A 22,225-nucleotide genomic window follows, 5' to 3' on the forward strand; every position below is an offset into this window, starting at 1 on the left:
AATTTAAGTATACTGAAGAGACATTTGACGTTACGTACACTGCAGATATACATGTAAATCAAAACTATTCAAGGAGTATTCTGTGTGGATATAAGTGTGTGTGTGTGTGTGTGTGTGTGTGTGTGTGTGTGTGTGTGTGTGTGTGTGTGTGAACATGCACATGTCTAATTGTGCAGATGCTAACTGAAATTCTAAGAATCTGTGGTCCTCAGATTAGTGAAACTCTAAGTGTCAGTATGAAGAATTCACCAAATCCAAAGTACAGCAATCTTGGAATTAGTATATTCAAGTGGCAGGCATGACAGACAGTACAGCTTCTATGCCAGGGGGTGCAAGGGCAAAGTCATCATCATCCTGAAACATGCTTTAAAGGTGTAACAGTGAGCAGTGGAATTCAAGGTTTGAAATGCAGACTATAATTCAGACAAGAAAGTGTCAGGACTTGCAGAATCAGGTCTTACACTTTTGACTGTGAGCCAGACTACTTATAAACATATATAAATTAATATCCATACACATACAGAAACATGCATATTTAAAAAATAAATAAATAAATAAATAAATAATTTTGCCACTGAAAGAATTAATTTGTGCAATATGTTTCTAGAAACCTATGGTCTAATTTTCAATTTTGTTTCCTCCACTGGGTCAGTCTGCTTTTTTAAGGGGTTTAAGGATACTTGGCCACTGGCCCCATACAGCAATGGGACATCAAATGGCTTTTACTATTCAGGTAATCCCACTAGCGTCCTGAAGCCTATTTTCTATGGATGACTTGAAAGGCATTAAAAGACTGAAAACCTGCCAGTATTCCAGAAGTTACACCTTTATGTAGACTGAAGTAATGATGGGATTTCATGATGGATGACAGAGTATCAGTTAACTTGGAAGTACATGGACAAGGAAAGCAAGATCTCTGACCCCTGCTTCAGAAACATAAAGGATAACAGTGAGAGAAGAAAGCATTCATATTCGGCTTGTTAACTTTGTGCTAAAAGGATGCCCTGCCTAACACGAAGACGACAAATAACATGACAATGGTTAAAGGAAATTCATGGCTATCATGTACAGGTACAATAATACAAGGTCACAAGGAAGATTCATATGGCATCAGTAGTTCTGTTATTTTCTGAAACTTTTTACTTAACTTACTGGGCCTTCTCTCATTGGGCCTCTTCTGAAAGGGGGTAATTTGTACAAAGCCAGACATCCCCAGTAAACAAATGTAAAATAAAATAAAAATAAAAGTTTTAGTACCACACTACACAAACAGGTTGTGAGACTCAGAATAAAGTACAGTCATTGTTACAAACAAGTGGCTATAGGCAAGAAAGGAATTTCAAAGTATTGAGAAAAGACTACATTAGGGATATTATGAACAGAGGAGTGCAATGATTTTATTGATTATTTTTGTTTACTAAAATTTTCCAGCTGGCAGAGGCCATTTTCAATTGTGGCCCAGGGAGAAAAGCTCCATAGGTAATCTATGAGCGTAAGAGAATGCATATGGATTTATCATTATTTACAGAACAGCATTAGCTGAAGTAAAAAAAAAAAAAAAAAAAAGCCAAAAACAAGAAATCACAGTGGCAATGAAGCAGTAAATTACATTTCTGATGTAATACAGGCAGAGAATTGCAGAAAATTAAATGACAAAATACATGTTACAGCTTTGAAACATCCAACTGTTCTGTGCCATCTGTATAAAGAGAAGATACAAATGGAGATGGACAGAATACAGAATTACATATGGTCTGTAGTCCTGGAATGCTGAAACACAGTACTTCAAAGTAAGACAAATACAGACTTTTTAACAAAGGAGAACAAGAACCCACTGCACACAAACCTAGGATGCATTTTTGGAAAAATACTCTGCAAAGGACAGCAGCAAAAAAATCCACAACCGACCACGATAAAGATGAAAAATCTTATTTAATGAAACAGCAACTTAAGCACTCTAGCACCTCGGCTCACAGCCTTCCAGGAGTAATACATACTATAAAATCAATTATTCAATTACACAATAATTGTTTCCAGTTACTCTCCAAATTTAAACCCACAGGTACAATTGTATTACATTTTAAAATATAAACAGATTCTTTATAAGGGAGTTTATCCTTAATATTATACATTTCCCCAATTTGTATAAAAATGTGTTCTAAAACACAACACTGCAATAAAGAATAATCACTATTATGTTTCATTCTAAAATGCATATCAATATTACTTTCAACTTTTTATTTTTTATGTCCCTAATATGTTCTTGCATTCTTGCCTTAAACTTTCTCTTACTTTCCCTTATGTAAGACATATCACAGGGACATTTTAAGACATATATAATGCCTTCACTGTTACAAGAAAAATTACTACTTGGTGAAAAATGAACTCCATTTATTTTATTAAAACTTGTAACAATATGAGAGCAAATAGTACAACCCCCACAAGGATGTGTGCCCTTCAAAGAAGGACTCGCATATAACTCATCTCTAGGCGTGATAAAGTAGCAGGACGTTAAAAATTCTTTTAAGATTTTTTTCCCCTTTTTTATATGAAATAGAAGGATAATCTGATATAATAGTTTTTAATTCAGCATCATGAATCAAGAACTTCCAACAATTGTGCAATGTCTTACTTATTCTCTTACTTAGACTATTATACACAGAAACAAAATACAACTGTTACTTTTGTTCCACACTTGTTAACCCATTACTAACTGTACTGTTGGACAAATTTAACCCCAGTCTATGTGCAACAACTTTGCATAAAGATTTTTTGACTATGTCATAATCATACCCTCTATTAATAAACATCCGAAAAGTATACTTACTTTCTTTCACAAAATCATCCCATTCACTACAGACTCTATGCATACAAAGAAATTCCCCATATGGTAAAGATTCCAATAAATGTTGGGGGTGAAAACTAGCCTCATGCAAGAAATTGGTATTATCCACAAATTTCCTGTGGACAGATGTTCTAATTCCTTCACAATCCACCCCTTCCAGCACTAAATCCAGAAAACTGACCTTAGTACCACATTGTATATCATCAAAACTTAAACCATAAATATTTTGTTGATGTATGAATATTTTGCATTTTTATCTATCCTTTACCTTGCTTATACAGCACTATGAAAACAAGAGACATTTTTACTGTATATATATATATATATATATATATATATATAGACTGCATAAACAGATACTGTTGTATGAGCAATACACAATTCATTACTTGCAACACAAATTTGGAAAGATATTTTATTTATTTTGCTAGGACTGGATTATACTGTTCTACTTCAGATACTGTTTACATTCTCAGACTATTGTGAGAGATAGACCAGTCACTGTTCAGAGAACTAAATTAGGTTTGTATTTATCTTTAGTTTGTTTTAAGTACAGTTAATGATAAACCACGTAAAAATAACAACCAGACCAAGTAAATGTAATGAAAAGAACAGCAACCAGGATAACAGTCCAACCAAAGGATTTATTCAGTACAGTAAAGCACTTTTCATTCAAAAAATACTTGAACTTCCTCAGACAATAAAATCCATTAAAATGCAAGTTTAAAAACCCTACCAAGTTAGTCACATGATCAGCACACAGTCAATGAAATTATATAATTAAACTCTCTTTCTACTTAAAGTGCTGAATTAAATGTTGCAAAAACCAATACAAAAAATACAAAAATACAAACAATTTTTTTAACTATTTAAGTGAGACTCTCTCACTAAGCTTTTGAGTTTAAGCAGACACAAAATAGATACATCATTTAAACCAGGATTTGAATAAGCATTTAAACAAACCTGCCAAAGAAGCTAGTCTTTCTAAATTAAGACCACTTGGCCCTCCTCTACTGTCCGACACAACTTGGTCAATGACTTGGAATTTGAAAGAATGGTTCAAGGTGTACCGAGATATGCTTCGCTAGAGCATTCTCAAGCTTCACCTTACTGATACTATACAAATATTCGTATATCCTTTCTTTCAATTTTCTCCCGGTCTTACCGACGTAATAAGCAGCACATCCCTGGCACTTAGCAAGGTATACCACCATTCTGGAATTACAATTAAATCCACCCCCTGTGTTAAATTTCATTCCATTTACTGTAAATGAGTTATCTATATCTATATATTTACAATACGTGCACATTTCGCACTTAAACATACCACGATATTTTGCAATGTTCTGAGTGTTTTTTTCTAAAAGTTGTTTGAAATTAACAGCCCTTCTAAAAATTAAACTACGGCGTTCAACTATTTTAGTTGAGATACTCGTGTCCTCAGTAAGTAATCTCCAATTTTTGATAAGAATTTTCCTCAAATCAAACCCATCTAAACTGTAAGTTGTTATGAAACTAAAAGAAGGGTCGATATTGTGGTGCACCCTATTATAATTTTCACCCTCACTACAGTTGAGAGAAATACTGTACTTCCACTAGTTGATTAACTACATTATTCGAGGTGGAACTTGCTCTTTTAGCAAAAACGGGCTGGTATATACCCAAGATCCGTTTGTTTTGTACTTCCAAAGTTAAATCAGCTAATAAGTCCTTGGGGTAGCTCCACCTTAGGAACATTCTTCTTAAAGTAGCACATTCCATCAAGAATTCTTCTTCCAAAGTTACCATCCTTGCTGCTCTTACTAGTTGTCCTTTAACAACTGAGTGTTTCTGATAAGGATGCAAACTTGAAAAATGTAAGAAGGTGTTAAGAGTATATACTCTTTCTGAACATTTTTGCTACATAACTACCTTGGATTCTGTCCTTCCTCAGTTCTACGTCCAAATAGGATATAGTCTCTTCATTGTAAGAAGATGTAAACTGTAGAAAATTAGTCGTGTTATTGAAATACCTAACAAGCTTGAAAGCTTCTTTTTCACCCCCTTTAAAGAGGATATATTATCCAGATATTGGGTGAAAAAATAGATTTTCTCAATAATATGACCTACATTGAAAATATTGCTCATGTTCCCAGTAGGCCATGACTAAATTAGCAAAGCTCGCACCACAAGGAGAGCCCACTGCCACACCTGTTTTCTGTAAGTAGATTTCGTTATCAAATATAAAAACGTTGTTCGACAAAATAATGTCCAATAATTCTTCCACTAGAGTAACCTCGGAGGGTGTTGCCCCTTTAGAGCACAATCACTCTATACCTTCCAGGTGAGGTATTGACATGTATAGGTCTTTCACATCCACTGTTAAAAAACTGTAATCAGAATGAAATTCTAACTCATTAATTTTTCTAAGGAAAGTCCATGAGTCCTTACATATTTCATTTTCTGTATTTACAAATTTCTTTAAAATAGTATCAACTAACTTAGAAGAAGGGTAAGTAATGGAGTTCCTACCATTAAGTATAGGTATATATAGTCAGAACATTGGAAAACATCCTGGTATGTTTAAGTGCGAAATGTACACTTACTGTAAATATATAGATATAGGTAACTCATTTACAGTAAATGGAATGAAATTTAACACAAGGGGTAGACTTAATTGTAATTCCAGTATGGTGGTGTACCTTGCTAAGTGTCAGGGATGTGCTGCTTATTACGTCAGTAAGACCAAGAGAAAATTGAAAGAAAGGGTATACGAACATCTCTATAGTATCAATAAGGTGAAGCCTGAGAATGCGCTAGCGAAGCATATTTCAGTACACCAGAACCATTCTTTCAAATTCCGAGTTATTAACCAAGTTGTATTGGACAGTAGAGGTGGGCTAAGCGGTCTTAATTTACAAAGACTCGAACTTCTTTGGCAGGCTCGTTTAAATACTTATTCAAATCCTGGTTTAAATGATGTAGTATCTATTTTGTGTCTGCTTAAACTCAAAAGCTTAGTGATAGTCTCATTTATAGTTAAAAAAAAATGCGTTTGTATTTTTTTTATTTTTTGTATTGTTTTTTGCAACATTTAATTCAGCACTTTAAAAAGAAAAAAAGAGTTTAATTATATCATTTCATTGGCTGTGTGCTTATCACGTGACTAACTTGGTGGGGTTTTTAAACTTGCATTTTAAGGGATTTTATTGTCTAAGGAAGTTCAAGTATTTTTTTGAAAGAAAAGCGCTTTACTGAATAAATAAATCATTTGGTTGGACCTTTATTCTGGTTGCTGTTAAGTACAGTTAAAATTTAGGTTTCTTACGTACTTGAAGACAAATGGGTTTCCTTGCCTGGCAGTGTGGCATTTTGTCCCAGCTTCTATCTCAATACAGAGATCCAGCATCATATCTCTGACCTATTCACTTTCATTCACCAGAAAGTTAAAGTAGCCTGCATTTCATTCAAGGTACAGAGGTTTGCAATATCAGGCTGTTATTCCCTTGGGTGACCTCTAATCCTTTACTTAGAAGTTTTTTTAAGAAGTTTTCCATTTAAGACTTCATGAAGTGTCACCTACCTGCCTGCTTTCCAAGCCATCAAAGGGATTGGATGTAAATTATCCTTCATGAAAAAAAAAATCAACTTAAAGTTTTAATGTTTAAACCTTTAAACACAGTGTTTCAAATAAAAGTGTCACTTCAAAAATAACATTTTATGCCAAAGGTGTCTGCCGTTTCCTGAATCGGTCAGCTGAACTCCCTAATTTTTACTTTTCTGAAAACATTTCAGTAGTTTCACTTCACAGCCAAAACTCTTGAGATATCCTGCCTTGGGGTAGCTCACATACAGTCTTCCTAACCTCTTCCCTCCCATCCAGGGATTCAGCAGACGTCCTCTTTCCAGGTGCAAGAATACCTGTAGTATAAAAGGTGCATCGGATGATGCCATCATCAGATTCTTCTCGTCTTGGCAGAAACGGGGGGGGGGGGCAATTGTGGCCCAGAGCACAGTGGATTAGGAAGGAACTCCAGCACCAGCTAAGCTACACCCCAAGGTGTTGCAATCCCAACACTCCACAAGCAAAGGCTAACAAAACAGGGGTGATGGCAGGCATGGTAGTAAATTCGGGGAGGGGGGGCAGGATGGGATTGTCAACCCATCCCCAGAAGGACATAGGGAAAATAGAGTTGATTTCTGTTCTGTCGCAGTCATCATAGTATGCCCTGTGGCAGTCTTCACTCTTGGGAGATTACCCAAGCAGTGAAAACTGGGGAGGTGAATGAACTATTTGGAATCAGCCCTTACAGGGGAGCAGAAGGAAAGCTTGCTCTGGCCCTGGATGCAGCCCTAAGTTGTAAAATTTGGAGAAAGTATGCACAGAGGACCAGGTGGCTGCTTTCAGAACAGACTGGGTAGAAACTCCAAGAAAAGTCATGGTGGCAAATGTAGCTCTAGTGGAATGTGCTCTAATGAGGCCTGAGACTTGTTTCCCATGGTGTAGACAGCAAAACATAATGCAATGCCCCAGCCACTTGGAAAAGGTTTGTTTGTTAGCACGCTTACCCTCCTCCCTTTTGCAAAACAGACAGCTAGTCAGTCTTCTGAATTATTTTGTTCTACACAAATAAAACCTCAGCTCTTGGTGTCCGTCCAGGGAATACATGGTCCTTTTTCCCTGAATTCTGAGTTTAGGAAAGAACACCAGAAGCTGAATGGCCTGGTTCAAGATCAATTTTAGACATAAATGAAGGACTGAATTGCAAAGCCACTCAATCTGGAGGGAACACTAAAAGGACAATTTTGCACATTTAGGCTTACAGTTCTGAAACACATTTAGCAGAGGTGACTGCCACCAAAGCAGTCTCTTCCATTAAGGAAACCGAACAAGGAAAGAAGCTGCTCATTCAAAAGGAGGTAATGTTAACTTCTCTAACACACAGTTAAGGTCCCATGGTGGAATTGTGTCTCCTCAGTGGTCAAAGGTGAATGACTCCCTTTAGGAATTGCTTGACTGAAGGTCTGGAACACAGAAGGGGTTCCACAAGCAGACGACCTGAAAAACGAAAAGCATGAACTTTTACAGATGTACAAGCAAACCCCGGACTAATGAGGTCACCTTAGCCTTTCTGGGGTTAAAGGCCCTGAAGTGACACCAGCAAGAGAACCTTTTCCACCTTATGATGAATGACTTTCTTGTACTGGGTTTCCTAGCCTATTTCATAACATTTAGTATGCCCTTTGAAGATTTCTGACGGCCTGGAATCAGCGTGACATCATCCATGCTGTCAGCCTTAGTGTGGCTAGATTGGGGTATACTATGGACTCTCTGTTCTGAGTTATAAGGCCCACTCTCTGCCGCAGTACCAAGTGATTTCCTCTTACTAAGTTTTATTTTAGAAGGATGCAGTTCCAGCACACCCCACCTGCTGATTAGACTTAAGAATGTTTTTTGTGAGGCATCCATTCATGGGGGTTTGAATACTTCCTACTCAGCTTGTCTGCTATCACGTTGTCATCTGAAGGAATGTAAGTGGCCTCCAGGGATATCCTGACTCTACTATAATTCCCTATGCTTGCATAGCTAATCTATACAGTAGGTAGGAGTAGATTCCTCCTTGCTTGTTTACATACCACATTACTATTCTGCTGTCTGTTTCTACTTGTAGGACTTCTCCTTGCATGGCAGAGAGAGAAAACCTGAAAGTCAGAATGAAGGTCATCATTTCCTTTACTTTGATGGGTTTTCTCTTCATCCTGTGCTCCCATTATTTTATTTTTACCTATTTATTCCCTGGGTAAGCCCACTGAAGACAACTGTCCCTTTTCAAGGGTAACTCGGGAGCACTGTCTGGTTAAGTGACTTATCTCAGTCAGCAAATAAAGGTGGAAGGAATCAAACTCTGCACCCTGGGCACAAGAAGCAGCTCATTAACACCTCAGAGCTTTAGTCCTCTGCACTAACTGCCAAACAAAGCATGTTTCAGTGACCTGAAGGGCATTCCCTTGTACAAGCAACAATGTCAATTCCGCCACAAGATTTATTTCCCCTTGTGCATAAAAGCAGGAGTACACACTGGTTTCCAAGTGATGGAGGTATGTATTCCACCTGCTTCTTAAATACACCACTATAGCTTTCTCATATAGCGACACACCAAAGGTGCTCTCAAAATATATGCTGCCGTGTATTGCTGCAGCCTCAAATAGTCTCTGGCTGTGATCTTTTTTGGAAGAATTTAAACAACAAACCCAACAGCTTCTCCAGTTTGATCAGTGGAAGAAAGACTCTGCAATCAGTGTCTAGACTTGCTCCCAGAAAAATAATTTTCTACATTGCACTCTATTAGACCCTTCTAAAATAAGGTAACTGTCTAGGAAGAAAAGACCTGAATGCTCTATGTCCTTAAAAAAAGGCTATAACTGAAACCAGACAATTTGAATTCTCTGAGCAGAGTGAACAAGCCAAAGGGCAAGGCAATGAACTGATAGGGTCACGGTACTGCCTGGCATAGGTTGAGGCAAGCTGGGCTGTACCGGCTTAGCTTTTCTTTGCCTTTTACCTACCTACTTTGGAAAAAGCCACCCTTGATGCCTCAGGTCTTGGGTAAGGAACTAAAATCTCAATACAGTCACCAGGAACCTACCAGAGTAAAAAATATTCTGGGGATCCCACTTTCACTTCTGAAAGCAGAATGTAGATCTTGGTTGCTGAACGATCTCAGACTGTTAACAGTAGTCTTAAAGTGCAAACAACATAATAAAACTTTAAAGAAACTTTAAAAACTTTAAAAACTTTAAAAATCAATTAATAATATTCGTAATCTAGTTAAAATTGGTTTTAAACTGACTTTGCTGTTAATTCCTGGATGTGAATCAGCAGCTAGTCTTAAAATCCATTCAAATTCCTTAGTCTCAAGGCTTATTATTCAAATCTCCACCTCTGGCACTAGGACAATTAAAATCAATAACTCTAAACTTAAAAGAATGTTCAGAGCCATTAATATAGATATGCTTATATAGTGCATTATTTTCACAACACCGCCTGATTTCTGAATTATGATCAATAACACGATCTTTCAGCTTACGAATAGTTTTTCCTACATAGAACGAGGTGCAGGATTTACATGTAGCCAAATAGATAACACCTGAAGTGTTACAAGTAGCTGAAATTTTAAAATTGAATACTTGACCAGTGCTAGGGTGTGTGAAAATGTCACTACCATTACCAAACATCTGTGCACAGGCAATACAGTTAAAACATTGAAAAGTTCCATGCTTGATAGCCAACGTCATAGGCTTAGGTTTATAAAAATCTTTATAACACAATAAGCTTTTGATAGTCTGACTTTTGCAGAGTATGAAGCATTAAAAAGTCTACAAAATAATAATGATATTGTAATAAAGCAAGCGGACAAAGGTGGTATGCCTGTTATTATGGACCGAGACAAGTATTTTTCAGCTGTTTCTCTACTTTTGAATGATGAGAATGCATTTAAAATAGTTACACATGCAGATGTAAAGAAATGTGTGAGTTATGTCAACATGGTAATATTTGAACTTCAGCTTAATGGTGACATCGACCTTGATTAGTTTCATTTTCTAACTGTACCTTGTCCTTTGATACCTCATTTGTATGGCATCCCAAAAATACATAAGTCTATGGATAACCCACCAATGAGACCTATCGTCTCAGGTGGAGGCTGGATTACAGAACCGGTTTCAGTTTACTTGCACAAACAGTTACAACCACATCTACTTAATTGTAATACCATCCTGAAAGATATACATGATTTGTTATCTAAGTTACAGCAATGGTATACTAGAAATGAGTCTGATATAAAAACTAAAAGACATTATTTAGTTAGCTTGGATATCGTATCCTTATTTACCGTCATTCCTAATGATGCCGGACTTGAGCTTCTGAGGGAATTTTTAATAACACAACCTAACCCTGATTTCAAATCCATTGACAACACTTGCTGTCTTATGGATGTTGTTTTGAAAAATAATATTTTTATGTTTAACGAAACTTTATATTTACAGTTAACAGGAATAGCTATGGGTACCTCAGTGGCTAACACATACGCTAACTTAGTCCTTTACCAATGGGAACATAAACATCTGTATAGTAATAGGAATCTTTCTACCTATATTAGTTTTTATCAAAGATTTGTTGATGACTGTTTTAATTGTTTGGAATGGTACACTTCATGATCTGGATGTTTTTGTTGACTATTTGAACTCCACAACTGATTATTTGAAATTTAAAATGCAAGTTTCTGAAAATACTATGTGTTACTTAGATTTAAAAATCCAGCTGAATGATGGAATTCTTAATACTTCTGTATATAAGAAGGAAGTTAGCTGTTGTAAATATTTACATTACAGCAGTATGCATGCTCCACATATTTTCAGAAGTGTGGTAAAATCACAATTTATTAGGACAAGTAGGCTCAACACAGATGATGATGTATTCAAGTTACAACTGGATGATTTGATAGTGGAATTTACCTCAAGTGGCTATGATGCCCACCTACTTAATAAGTCAAGAATTGATATTTTAGAGGCTAGGAAGACTTATTTGAAACCTATCAGCTTTAATCAAGGGCAGGATATTTCGTTAACCATATCTCAGAAAAATAATAACAGCAATAAAGAGATGACTTCAGTTAGATATATGACTATTTTTAATAGAAGAAGTCACCTGGTTAAACAAATTATCTCAAGAAACTGGATAATTTTATTAGCTTCAGATGAAATGAAAGCTATTGTAGGTGATAAGCCATGCTTCTCTTATAGAAATATGAAGACTATCAAAAGCTTATTGTGTTATAAAGATTTTTATAAACCTAAGCCTATGACGTTGGCTATCAAGCATGGAACTTTTCAATGTTTTAACTGTATTGCCTGTGCACAGATGTTTGGTAATGGTAGTGACATTTTCACACACCCTAGCACTGGTCAAGTATTCAATTTTAAAATTTCAGCTACTTGTAACACTTCAGGTGTTATCTATTTGGCTACATGTAAATCCTGCACCTCGTTCTATGTAGGAAAAACTATTCGTAAGCTGAAAGATCGTGTTATTGATCATAATTCAGAAATCAGACGGTGTTGTGAAAATAATGCACTATATAAGCATATCTATATTAATGGCTCTGAACATTCTTTTAAGTTTAGAGTTATTGATTTTAATTGTCCTAGTGCCAGAGGTGGAGATTTGAATAATCGCCTTGAGACTAAGGAATTTGAATGGATTTTAAGACTAGCTGCTGATTCACATCCAGGAATTAACAGCAAAGTCAGTTTAAAACCAATTTTAACTAGATTACGTAATATTATTAATTGATTTTTTTAAAGTTTTTTTAAAGTTTCTTTAAAGTTTTATTATGTTGTTTGCACTTTAAGACTTGTTCGTCACATGATTCTTGGCTGCTAATCATGTGACTTCTAGACCTGTATATAAGCTTCTAGTATGCAGACTTGATTGTATTAGTATTGAAGAAGGGTTCTGCCCGAAAGCTTTGCTTTGTTATTAAAGGTGGTTTTTCCTACAAGTTTGTGTTACTTGCTCCACGTTTTGCAGCTGTTTTTTTGGTGTTTAGTGATGTAGACAACTGGATACCAACTGGCAACAGTGACTGTGCCACAGTGTGGTTCAACAAGAGTGCCAGACTAGGAATCTAAATGGATGTCACTTAAGTCAGCATCAATGTACAAGGGTGAAAGAAACATGACAAAATATTTTAGAACTGTATTACAGTAAACATACTAAAAGCACACCAAGAAAATGAGGAAATATGACAGAAGCAGCTGACATCTTGCCTAAAGGAGGAAAGTAAGGGATATTTACAGTGGCTTATAACAAGGCTGACCAAAACATGGCCAAGTGGGCCGCATGCGGCCTGCAGTGCAATTTTGTGTGGCCCGTTTGAATTGCTGCATTAGTGCAAGTAGAATGGTGACAAGCACAAACGTGCGTACACACACACACACACACACACACACACACACACACACACACTCTTTAGCTTTCATACATTCATTCACACACACTTCAGCTTTCATACCTGCATTCACTCACTCTCTCTCCGATCGTGCACACACACACACACACAAAATCTTCAGCTTTCATACCTGCATTCATTCACTCTCTCTCTCCAATCGCTCACACACACACACTCTTCATATTTCATACCTGCATTCATTCACTCTCTCTCAGATCACACACACACACACACACCACACCACACCACGCTTCCGACACTACACGCACACGCACACACACACACACACACACACACACACACACACACACACACACACTCTATCATACCTCTCAACTGTCCAGATTTTCACAGAATGTCCAGATTTTTGACACATATTTTTTGTCTGTTTCTCATAACATTTGAGTTTTCTGACAAATCACTGATGACTGAAGTCAGAAAAAGATGACAGACATTTGAGTTTCAGATGTCATGCCCTTCAGAAAAATCATGCTAATGCAAAACTTATTAGTATATCAACTTTTGAAGTTTGTAAGAACAATATTTAAAAATTGTCCCTATTTTTGTGTACATGGCTTTGTCCAGATTACTTGCTCTGAGAGGTATGACTCTCTTCAGCTTTTTACCTTATTTTAAATACAGCAATAAACTGTGAAGTTAAACAAGCATGCAGGCATCCTTACAGCTGCATTATTATGGTTGGTAGCTTTTGCTGGGGTAGAGTGACGTCATGCACTGTTTGCGGAACTACCAAGGCTGAGAGGGAGGGAGCAGAGGAACAGGGCCTGTAAAACAATACAGGACAAGCGGGACAGCAATTAATTTCTTGGACCTTATTCTCCCTGCTTCGTAGATACCTAGACTCCTAGAGTACGGTAAGGCTTCCGACTGAAAGTGCAGTATGGATAGTGTGAATCGTGACAGTTGTGTTTGGGGGAATGTGCTTTATTTTCCTAACAGTAACTTATCTGACCTAGCTCTGGGAGGGGAGATCCGATTATGCTTTTTAAAGATGTCCGTAGTTGTACTTTGAGTTTGCCTTATTACTTGTTATTGTCAGCTTTAGAATATGAAAATTGTTGAATTTAAGACGGCATTATTTTGCATACTCACTGTATTAGACTGACGAGAGATGCGCAGTGTATGAAAAGTTTGTGTTAAGTTTTGTACACTATTTTGTTCCAACGCGCATGGTCTGGGGTGAATTTTTTGGTCACGTTTCTGAGTGAGCAATTAGTGTTGTTGGTTTGTTCAGCTGCTTCATCTTCAGCATACTGAGATTGTGTTTTATTACTACTTATCCTGAAACAAAAATGCCTAACAGGAAAAGAAAACTTGAAGATGAAAAGTGAGTGTATCAAGGCCGATGGGAATCAGACTGTTTGATAACAAACAAAAAGAATAAAATTCAAGGTCTTGTTTGCAAGCAAGTTTAGTCAGTACCTAAAGAGTAAAATGTGAAACAACACTACAGTACATTACATAGTAAAATTTTTGATATGTATAGTGACGAATCAAGATGCACCGTTATTGCAGAACATAAGAAGAAACTGATGTACCAAACCATTTTTTTTTTTGCAAAACTTAGCACTGATCAAAGTTCTAGCCTTGCCGCTTCATACAAAGTAGCATTGGAGTTAGCGAAAGCAAAAAAGCCTTTTAGTGATAGTGGGATAGTGAAGAAATGTGCAATTGAAATGGCAAAACAATTTAATGAGCCAAAGTTAGTTGAGAAATTCAAAACAGCGGCATTATCTCAACAGACCATTGCAAGATGGTTTCCGTGCATAACATCGAAGAACTACAAAGTCGACTCGCTAAACAGTGAGACGACAACATCATAAGCTCAAAACAGTGAACACCCGGAATGGCAAATTTCGTCTCCGGGAAACTAACCACTTACAGAACATTGCCAACTTATATGGTCATTTGAATGGCTTTAAAAGTAAATTGAAGCTTTTTAAATCAACATTGGCTAATAATATGTTTACTTGTTTTCCGAATTGCAAAAAATATTTTGAAAAAATGAAGAATTTTGAGGAAATATTTTCAGCTCGTGTGAAGTATAATGACATGATCATTGAAGATTTTGAAAATCTATTTGGTGATTTTAAGGAAAGTGAAGAAGATATTTCAATTTTTACTCAACCTTTGACTGTCACCATTGAAAATGTAAGAGCTGACTTTCAGCTGGAGCTGTGCGATTTGCAATCAGACTCTTTTTATACTAACAGTTGTGAAAAAGAAGATTTTTTAAATTACTACCAACAGACAGGTACCCGAATTGAGGAAGTTTGGACTCAAGATGTGCTCAATGCTCGGCAGCACATATCTTTGCAAAAGCACTTTTTCAATGATGAAAGTCATTAACTCAAAGTACAGATGTTCATTGACAGATAATTCTCTTGCAAATTTACTGTGATTGGCAGCTACAAGCATTGACATTGCTATAGCTGCTTTAGTAAATGAAGCAGAACTACCACAGAGCTCTCATTAAAGTGAAAAGGTTGAGAGGTATGCTGGTCACAAATGCAGACAAGATTTGGTCATAACTTTAAACAAAGGTGTGATAAGCACTCCAGGACAAACATTCAATTTCCAAAAAGGACTCATGTTTTGGCCATTTGAATCTAGCAAGTTCCAGTTGTTCAGACCTGTGAAGAATTTCTTAGGCACTGAGCCATAGGCTGCCAAGAAGAGCGAGCATGCAGAAGGAAACAATGACACTGCTAACAAATGCCAACAGGTTTAATATTTTACTACAGCTAGAAAACTGGCCCTTAATGGAAAGACATTTGCTCTTTAAAAGTTACTGCATCTTATCTACTGTTTCAATAAAAAACTTTTATAAGCACTATGACTTTTCTTTCTTATGAAATTTTTGAAGTGCTTGCTAGCTAAACCTAACTAATGTTGTAGGACTCTCCAAGTAATTTCAGTATATATACTGTATTTATTATTATGGATGCGGCCCTCAGATAAATATTTTTTTAATGCGGCCCTCAGATTACCCAAGGTTGGACATCCCTGGCTTATAAGATGCCAAGGGAAATGAAAATGAAAACAACTAGCTATAAACACTTTAAAGAAAAAAGAATTCATGGATGTAAAAAAGACAGAGTCCAAAAATGGTTTATGTTGAGACAGGTAGAAGAGGCTGTGGATGAGCACATAAAGTTTATCTACAACTAGAGATTGTTCATCTGTGAGCAGATGGAAAAAGAAGCCAAAAAAGTGAGCAAAGCTAAGCAAATGACTGTTATTCACAACTAATTTTCAGAAATCAGCAAGAACTCTGTGTATCACTATGAGAAGAACAACAGTCAGGAATACAGGAAGTTGCACTAAAGCAGTGATAAAATGAGGTGGAAAACAGACTTGATGGAAAATAGGCTCAGTGTTGGAAAGTAGTGAAGTCCTGGAATGCCATTAGCAGTATTTCTTTGAACTCCAGAAAGGTGCCACAGGACTGACGTGATTAAAAGTAATGTGCATATGTGTGCTTAATAATTACAGCCCACGTCTCATTTACAACCTTGTAAAAGTAAAAGATTTGTCAGGTGGACTGGTCAAATTTCTGGAAACTAATGATCTGACAGATGTTCAACAGCATGGTTTTCCACAGCAAAGATCTTGCCAGACAAATACGTTAAAGTTCTGTGATTGGACCACAGTCAAAAAAGATTAATGGAAGTTCTTGAATACCATCCACCTGACTTCACCAATACCTTTTGTAATAGTACCACACAAAATGTGGAGGGAATGGAAGCAGGATGCAAACTGAAAAGAGGAACAGAAAAAAAAAAAGTCAAAAAACAAGAAGATTAATGGTTAGGGGAGAAATGTCTAGTGAAAAGACAGTAACAAGTGATGTATCAAAGAAGTTAGTAATAAAGCCATTTCTGCATAACAGATTTGTATTTGCACTTGCAAGACAATCCATCAATCTATTTCCTCCTATTCTTCTTTCGGCTGCTCCCATCAGGGGTCGCCACAGCAGATCAACTGTTTCCATTTCTTCCCGTCCTCTGCATCTTGCTCTGTCACACCAACCACCTGCATGTCCTTTCTCACCACATCCATAAACCTTATCTTAGGCCTTTCTCTTTTCCTGTTACCTGGCAGCTTCATCCTTAGCATCTTTTTCCCAATATACTCTGCATCCCTCCTCACCACATGTCCAAACCAACGTAATCTGGCCTCTCTGGCTTTGTCTCCAAACCTTCCAACCTGGATGACCCTCTAATATACTTATAGGTTCATAGGTTCATAGGTTCATACTAGGCTATCTGCCCGAGGGCATTTACAAGCCTAGCCCATCGTTTTGTGGCTTAGGCCACCCCTTTAGTATGGGGAACTATACCCATTATTTTTCTGTGCCTCTGTCGAGCAGTGACACTGAGGTAATCCCTGGGGTATATCTGCGATCTCCCATCCATTGGTCAAGATTTCTCTTGAACAAGGCCAGCGAGGTGCTCTGCCTCACATGTACCGGGATTTTGTTCCACAGCATAGGGAGTCTTTGGGTGATGAATCTATCCCTCCAGCACGTCCTATTAATAGCCGTGTCAAGGTTTAAGTCTCCGCCCTTGTGGCTCTGATGGATCTAGATTTTTGAGGTGAAGCATATTCATCAAATCTGGGTTTGACATGGCCTTGTATGTTAGGCAAAGGTCACCTCTGAGCAAGCGGTGGCGACTGAATAGAGCTGGAGTTCTTTCAGTCGGGCAGCATAGGACAGATTTTGAGACCCTTTATCCTTTTGGTGAGGAACTTTTGTGGCCTCTCCAGCTGCTGCAAGTGTCGGGTCAGATACATTCGAATGGGGCATTGTACTCAATCATTGGTCTGATGAGTGATGAGTAAAGGGAGACTATGACCTCCCTTGATCTAGATGAGAATCCCTTCATGATAAGGTGGGCAATGTAGAAGGTCTTCCTAACTACTTTAGCTACATGGGTATCGAATGACAGACTACTATCAACCTGGGTCCCCAGGTCCCTGATAACTTCTTCTGTGCTCAGTGGATTGCCACCTATTTGGTAGCTAGGGTAACCTTGTTTTTCCCGAAGGGTATGACTATGCATTTTTTGGCATTTAACTTTAGGCCGTGGCTCTGGCACCAGTTATCCGTTTCTGTGAGACCCTTCTGAAGGATATCTGTGTCAGATGTGTTTTCTACTATGGCCCAGTTTGCAGTCATCTGCAAACTTTGTCAGCCATAACCCTCCTGTGTTTGCTTGTACTTGGAAAAGTAGATGCCAAACAAGAGTGGGCCCAGGACTGAGCCCTGTGGGACACCACTTGTGACAGGCTTTGAGTCTGACATGGCGCCAGCAGCTCTGACCCTGTGGGTTCTGTCACTCAGCCAGTTTGCAACCCATCTTGTGATGTATGGGTTGACATTTAAGCTGATGAGTTTTTCAATGATACCCGAATGGGGTATTGTATCGAAGGCCTTAGCCAGATCGAGGTAGGCTGTATGGACTGCCTTTCCCTCATCAATGGCTTTGGTGACTGTTTCAAAAGTCAACCAAGTTTAAAAGGCATGATCTGCCTTTGACAAAGCCAAACTGGGTTGGATCCAAAGTCTGCAAATTCCCTATGTCTTTATTTATGAGGTCCATTATGATCCTCTCCATGGCTTTGCAGATAAGGCTTGTCAAGCTAATGGGCCGGTAATTTCCAGGGTCGGTGGAGGCACCGCCTTTGTGAAGTGGTACCACAGTTGCAGTGCGCCACTCCTGGAGTGCGTATCCAGAGGTAAGACTTTGATTAAACAGCTGTCCTAGCTGTGGGTTTAATTCCTCATTGAGTTCATGGAGCACACAGCCGGGGACACCATCAGGTCCCATGGATGCTGTGTTTTTGCTTTGGAGAGAGCAGTTCTCACTTGGGCGCTGGAGATGTTTGGGGGCTGCAATCGCTTGGTATAGATATCTCTCCTTTTGGGGAGGGGAGAAGTTTGCACTGAACCTGTCAGCCAGTATGTTGGCAATGTCTGTAGGATCAGTAATCTTCACATCATTTTGAACTAGCTCTGAGCATATCTGGGAGTTTCCTCCCAGGTTTCTAACATAGCTAAAGAAGGCCTTATGATTGTCTTTTGAGTCTTTAGCTATTTTTCTCTCGAAATTTGCTTTGGATGATTTTATGAGAGCTCTTAGTTTTTTACTTATAGTGATCAAGGGTGTCTTACCTTTTAAGGATTTTGCTCTATCTTGTAGTAGCTTCCTCCTTTTGTTGTAGAGTTTGTTTATGGCTGGGGTCCACCAGACTGGATGCTTGCCTTTGGTACAAAGAGTCTTTGTTTTGCTTGGGATTGCCTTATCCATGCAGTCCTGCAGGTGCTGGTAGAAGGCATTTGTAAGTGATTCAGCGGCTTGAGTACTGTTTTCCGCCGGCTCGGGTCCTTAAAGGAGACCACACTAGTCTTTAGAAGTGTGAAGTCGGCTTTTGAGAAGTTCTTTACTGTTGTCTTTTTATTTCAGGTGGGGTGGGATGAGGACCTCCAGCGAGATTAGTTTGTGGTCTGATCTCACCAGTGAGGGGTACACCTCCGGTGTTGAACATTGTGCTCCCATGTTCGTGATGATGAGATCAAGTATGTTATCTCCTCTTGTGGGGATGGTGACTAGTTGTTCCATGGCATTTGAGTTTATGAATTCCAGGAACTTTTGGGCTAGGGTGTTTGGGCTTGAGTAGTGTTCCCAGTCTATATTAGGGTAATTGAAGTCACCTAGTATGATGGTGTTTGGTGATACATTTATCCCTCTAGTGTTTTCAGGAAGGCCATGTGAGGTTCCTGAGTTTGTGAGGGTGGCCTGTAACATGCTACAATTTGCAGAGCAGTCTTGCCTATGGTTAATTGCACCTGGATGGTCTCCGATGCATCGTGCGTTGCCACCAGTCTTGAGGTGTGGGTGTCCTTGATGAATATGGATACCCCTCCTTTCTTGGTATTGTCCAGATTTTGGGGCGGAACGCATGATATGAGGTAAAACCTGATAGCCGGGGTGCTCTCAGGAGCCTTGAACCAGGTTTCTGTCACAGCACAGACATCGATGTTCTCCATACTGAGAAGGGCCTCGAGTGCGTGCATTTTGAGATTTAGACTTCTGGCATTGAGCAGCATTACCCTTAGTTTTTTTCCTTTTTGTGTTCTAGGGTGGTAGGTTTAGAATTTGAGCCTTGCCTAAAAAAGGCACTATGGGGGTGGCAAGAGCCTTTGCCAATATCCGGAATCCCAGGGGTGACAGGTGCAAGCCGTCCCTTGCGAAGCAGCGTGGCTTGTCCAGCATGTCATCCCAGGCAGACAGACACTGGATCCCCTTTGAATGACACCAGTGTTTAAGCCAATTGTTAAAGCTGATCATCTTATCTCTGTATTGTGGCATCATTCTTGGTGAAGGTAGGATACTGCTCAAGGTCAGGGTCATAATCCTGTCCATCCTCGTCACACCCAGTGCAAATCTTAACATCTTCACCTCTGCCACGTCAAGCTCTGACTCCTGCCTTTTTGTCAATGCCACTGTCTCCAACCCATATAACATAGCTGGTCTCACTACCCTCTTGTACACCTTCCCTTTCACTCTTACTGGTACTCGTCTGTCACAAATCACTCCTGACACTCTTCTCCACCCACTCCATCCTGCCTGTACTCTCTTCTTCACCTCTCTTCCACACTCACCGTTACTCTGAACTGTTGATCCCATGTATTTAAACTCATCCACCTTCGCCACCTCTACTCCCTACATCCTCACCATTCCTCTATCCACCCTCTCATTCACACACATATATTCTATCTTAGTCCTGCTGACCTTCATTCCTCTTCTCTCTAGAGCATATCTCCACCTCTCCAGGGTCTCTTTCACATGTTCCCTACTCTCACTACAGATCACAATGTCATCTGCAAACATCATAGTCCATGAGGACTCCTGTCTGACCTCGTCTGTCAACCTGTCCATCACCATTACAAATAAGAAAGGGCTCAGAGCTGAACCTTGATGTAATCGCACCTACACCTTAAACGCATCCGTCACTCCCACCGCAGACCTCACCGCTGTCACACTACCCTCGTACATATCCTGTACCACTCTTACATACTTCTCGGACACTCCTGACTTCCTCATACAATACCACAACTCCTCTCTAGGCACCCTGTCATATGCTTTCTCTAAATCCGCAAAGACACAATGCAACTCCTTCTGACATTCTCTGTACTTCTCCATCAACACTCTCAAAGCAAACATCGCATCTGTAGTGCTCTTTCCTGGCACAAAACCATACTGCTGATCACTGATCATCACCTCCCTTCTTAACCTAGCTTCCACTACACTTTCCATCAATCTATTTCCTAACGGTTCCAAAAGTGGTGTAGTGATTTGGGAATGAGAGAAGGTGATGTGAGGTAAGATTGCAAAAAGACCTAGCCTAGCCTTGTGTGCAGAAGGATGGAGCCCTTACTGCGACCCAGGTAACCTGGGTTTGACAGTGGCCCCAGCACTGAAGGACAGTTAGGGAGGGGGAAAGAGTGAAATGTCACAGACCATTTGCCTCTTCTGGGGAATGTGGGGAGGGTTACATGCGCTCAGTAGCACAGAGACACTGTGCATTTTCTCTGGTGGAGACTGGGAGAACTACTACTTGTGCTTCTGGGGGATAGGGGGCCAGGGCTGCTTGAATGGAATGTCCGTTGTGGAAGTAAGAGAACAGCCTGTGTTGCCAGCCTACTACTACACCCCCCAATGGATTGTTAAGTGTATGCACGGAGTTAGGGCTAGCATGAAAAAAAGTCAAACCACCCCCTAACGGCTCCTCCTAGCTGGTGTTGAGGAACAAATGGATTCACTAGTCGGGAGGAGGTGGATGATCAGCAGGCAATAGGGGCAAAAAAAGACTTGAGTCAGAAGGGCTGAGAAGTGTCATGTAGAAGACATTGTAAATGTAAAATAATCTGCACTTCTGATGATGGTGGGGGAATCCAAGTGCAGACATTATGAAAGCTCTGTCAAATACTGAGAAGAAAAAACATCTAAAAGTGTAACTATCATCTCAGTTATATAATCCATTGAGCAATTTGTGGCAAAGGCCAGAAAGGTGCTGGTTTATATTGCCTTGTAGTTTAGTTATTTCTTTTAACATAATACACCTCCTGAATGTGAAACTGGGTATTAAGTATTTGTTCTTTCAATTTCTGATACTTACCCAGATGAACTCTCTGAATATTTATGGCAATGTAATTTACTTCTAAATACATAATTAAGTATTTTACTTCATTTATTACACTTACCGCTCTCTCTGAAGTACTCGTACCACCCAGAAGGTCTCCATGACAACTGTATGAAAAAACCAAGCTGGTCATCGAGTCACCATAGAGACGTAGCCCTGA

At 38.9% G+C, this 22,225-nt stretch overlaps 1 protein-coding gene across 5 annotated transcripts in view; it reads right to left on the reverse strand.

The window, feature by feature from the left end:
- MTO1 (mitochondrial tRNA translation optimization 1) overlaps positions 1-22,225 on the reverse strand; it is a 399,278-nt gene that overhangs the window by 233,560 nt on the left and 143,493 nt on the right. The window lies entirely within an intron of this gene.

This window comes from Protopterus annectens, chromosome 4.part0 (assembly GCF_019279795.1).
Source record: "Protopterus annectens isolate FY-2018-M chromosome 4.part0, PAN1.0, whole genome shotgun sequence".
NCBI classification, from domain to species: Eukaryota; Metazoa; Chordata; order Ceratodontiformes; family Protopteridae; genus Protopterus; species Protopterus annectens.